This window comes from Engraulis encrasicolus, chromosome 22 (genome assembly GCF_034702125.1).
Source record: "Engraulis encrasicolus isolate BLACKSEA-1 chromosome 22, IST_EnEncr_1.0, whole genome shotgun sequence".
In the NCBI taxonomy this organism is placed as follows: Eukaryota; Metazoa; Chordata; class Actinopteri; order Clupeiformes; family Engraulidae; genus Engraulis; species Engraulis encrasicolus.
The window spans coordinates 31,903,000-31,907,342 of NC_085878.1; positions in this window are offsets into that span (position 1 = coordinate 31,903,000).

Here is a 4,343-nt window from a genome sequence, read left to right on the forward strand (position 1 = left end):
GCATTCAACACACATCTAGGCAAGCACACACACACACACACACACACACATCTAGGCAAGCACACACACACACACACACATCTAGGCAAGCACACACACACACACACACACACACACACACACACACACACACACACACACACACACACACACACACACACACACACACACACACACACACACACACACACACACACACACACACACACACACACACACACACACACACATGCTCATCTAGCCTCGTACACACACACAGACATGCAGGCAGGCAGGCAGGCAGGCAGGCAGGCAGGCACACACGTACGCACGCAAACACATGCAGGACCATAGGCACGCAGTCAGGCAGGCATGCACACACACACACACACACACACACACACACATGCACGCGCACGCACGCACGCACGCACGCACGCACGCACGCACGCACGCACGCACGCACGCACGCATCCAGTAGAATAGCCACATCCTAAAGTACAGTACACTACACAGATACCACATTAAACCTGAAGGGAACGGCTGAGATAGGAAAGGTTGAACGAGATTAGGCTCTGTGCGCATTTCCACATATTAGTGTATCTACATTATTAGGGTATAATGGTGTCGCCCAGGCTTTGACGCATGCCGCTAACTGGGTGAGTTGAAAGTGAGTTGAAGAATGATCCTATCAACGTTGCACTGGTCTTAACCCTTCCATTGGTCACGGGGATTAGAGCCAGAGCAAGTCAAGTTCAGTAGTCATAGGGACATGTCATAGACAGTTCAATGCGTTTCACTAATGTAAACGCTTACAATGATCTATGCAAATGCTTAATAGACTAAATGTCAAAGAAGTATTAGGAAATAAGAGCCAGTCAAAGTCAACAGGTGAAAGGCCAAAAACATGTGTAAAGTATTATAATCTCTTGCCTCACAGGACATTGGAGAAATGGGCAGTGGTCATTGTAATCTCCTGACTTTGAAAAGAAATATGTTCTTCTGTCCATTGCTCTTTAGTTAGAGATCAACAAATGTAGGCTATGTGTCAACATCAATTGAATCTGCAAGGTCTGAGATTCTGAAGGAGATTTGTAGATGTGTGAACAAAAGCCTTTAAAAAAAGCCCTGTGCAATTTCAAACAATACCTCAAAAGGTAGGCTGAAGGTTATGGAATTAAGCACCTCTCTTTTTCAATTATATTTCCTGATAAAGGGCAAATTGGATATGAACCTGCAGTTGTTAAGCACAGAATCATCAAGGTTATACTTTTTGAGTAAGGGTTTTACAATACATTTTATGTATTAACTGGGAGAGGTACAAACGGGAGGCAATTGTGCTGAGGGGTTTGTTAACTTTTCCACAGTAGAATGTAGTTTGAACACTGTTCATATTCCTGTCTATGTTTGAGAAGAAAGACAGTATTGCTTTAGAAATTTCAGATGGCTTTAATGGATTTGATAATGAATCTGAAGTTATCTATCTTCCCTTAAGCTTCCCTTAAGTTCCTAGTGTGGTAGTTGCTTCAGTTCACCAAGCCCTGTTGTCGACAATTTTGGTGGTCTATAAATAGCCAACAATACTGGAAGAACACTTAACAACACTTACTCTAATGCTTAGAGCTGGCCCAGTCCCGAGCCAGACTCAGTGGCATGATGTGTTTGTGTGTGTACTCTACTTAATTCTTAGAATGGCGTTTGCTTACATAGGCCTACCATTTTTGGAAATATAGTAGTAGCAATGATTGATATCAAAATTATCCCTAAAAATTCAATGATGACACTTTATAATAAGAGATTCATAAAAAGCATTACAAAGTCTTAGTACATAATGAACTAATGATGAACAAAACATTAAAATTTTTTTGTAAATGAATGGGAAATGTTATGTTGGTAAATTAATCAAATTAGTAAAATCCTACACATTATCTCTAGATATTTTATAATGCATTAACAAAACTTAGTTCATAATAAAACATTCGTTAATGTTTTGTTTGTCATTAGTTCATTATTTACTAAGTCTTTATAATGCATCCTTTATTATAAAGTGTTACCGTTTCCATTGCATTCTGAATAGGAAGAGGAGCTCAAGAGGAGGCCACATGCGGACTTCGCAGGACACCAGACTGCGGACTGGGAAGCTCGTCATCCTTGACCTGCCGTTCCCACTAGAAATCCTCACGGTGGTGAATAATGCAATTTAGAGGGCATACATGGCAACACTCCGCACAGGCCTCTGCTCACTTGACACCCTGGCTGCAGCCATCGCTGAATAAACGCGCACATACACATACACACACACATGCACACACACATGCACACACACGCACACACACACACACACACACACACACACACACACACACACACACACACACACACACACACACACACACACACACACACACACACACACACATGCACACAAACGCGCACGCACGCACGCACGCACGCACACACACACACAAATTGGGAAACCACTCATAATTCAATGTCACCAATTGACTTAGGCAAAATCCAATTTGTCACTGAAAAAATTACACTCTGGAGTAATTGTTCGCAGTTCGGGAACAAGAGCTCTAAAAATATAGATAGTGTGGGAGTTACAGAGACAGCACAGCACGGTGCTGTGAGTGAGACACACACACACACAAACACTTTACCGCCAAATAAATGGAATTACAATGGGACCTGACAAAATTTGACAAAAATCCTAATGTGCAACATAATGCAGCAGGTTTAAAAATAGTCGGGGGGATTATTGGAGAGGCGAGGTAATTGGATTGGCACTCTGGAGCAAGTGGCTACTCGCACCACATGAAGTCCATAAAGAAACAGAGGCTCTCATCAGAGATCTGTTAAAAAAAACTTAGCATGGTAAAGAAAAAAAAGAGGAAAAAAACGGCCTACTTAGTGAACTCTCCAGCGCTAAATGGGCGGCTTGCTGTTTCGTTTATTTGTAAATTGTGTTGTGAGACGAGGGGAAGCTGTCAAAAGGTCAGATTGCTGCTCCCTGCCTGGGTGATTGGGGGATGGCCAAGCCAAACCAGCTCACTACCTACCTGGCTGCATGGCCGCATGTGCTTCAAGCCAGTAGACTAGAGAATGAGGCTTTATTTTCTTTTACTCCGCTGAAGAGTTGGTCCACGGTAAAATAATAACCCATAATAAAAACTATAGGGATGCAATGCCTAACACCTGCAGTCTACAGAAAAGCTGAGATAGGGAGCAGGTTTATTTGTGCACAAGTTTGTGTGGGAGTGAAAGACAATGAGTTATTCTCATGTGGGGTTGTGTCAAGTGTGTGCCTCACGTGTGTGTGATAACAAGTGTGTGTGTGTGTGTGTGTGTGTGTGTGTGTGTGTGTGTGTGTGTGTGTGTGTGTGTGTGTGTGTGTGTGTGTGTGTGTGTGTGTGTGTGTGTGTGTGTGTGTGTGTGTGTGTGTGTGTGTGTCTGTGTGTGTGACATTGAACAGATTTATGCTTGTGTGTGTCTCTGTGTGAGTATGAGTTTACAGTATGTGCACCTGCATGTGTGTGTGTGTGTTCGTGTGTGGGTGTGTGTGTGTGCGTGCGTGTGTGCATGCGTGTGTGCGTGTGTGTGTGCGTGCGTGCGTGTGTGCATGCGTGTGTGCGTGTGTGTGTGCGTGCTTATGTGAGTGAGCGAGTGTGCGTGAGAGGCAGAAAGATGGCCGTAAATATATCATATATAAATGATAATGTGAAGACACAGAGTCATAAGGCCGTAAATCAAGGGAGAGCTGCGCAAATTAATATAGTTTACACTTGATGCAAAGATGGCTCCATCGTAAATCTCGCCCGATTTATGCAGATAGAATCAAAAGGATTTCCTTTATGAATCCACTCGCTGCCATAAACCTGCAGCGCTCAAGGCTCTATCAAGCATTAAGCAAATAATCTCCACAAGTATTTGCACATTTGCACATACGGATCATTTCTTTCTTTTTTTGTGCTAAACTGGCAGTGTGATTCATTGAGTTTACTCTTGCTGCAGAATAGAACATTTGTGATTATGCTGCAATTGCCAGTGCTGCTTTTTAAATTACAATAAATCAGTGACAACATGCAAAAGTTCCTCAGTGCCACAAAAATGCTACAGAAGGTATAGAGAAATAGACAGCGTGCGGCAAAGGAAGAAGGGAGACAAAAAAGACAGAGAGATAAATGAACGATAAAGAAAGTGGGAGGGAAAGAAACCAAGAGAGGAAACAGTGTAATTTCTCTCTCTCTCTCTCTCTCTCTCTCTCTCTCTCTCTCTCTCTCTCTCTCTCTCTCTCTCTCTCTGTGTGTGTGTGTGTGTGTGTGTGTGTGTGTGTGTGTGTGTGTGTGTGTTTGTGTGTGTGT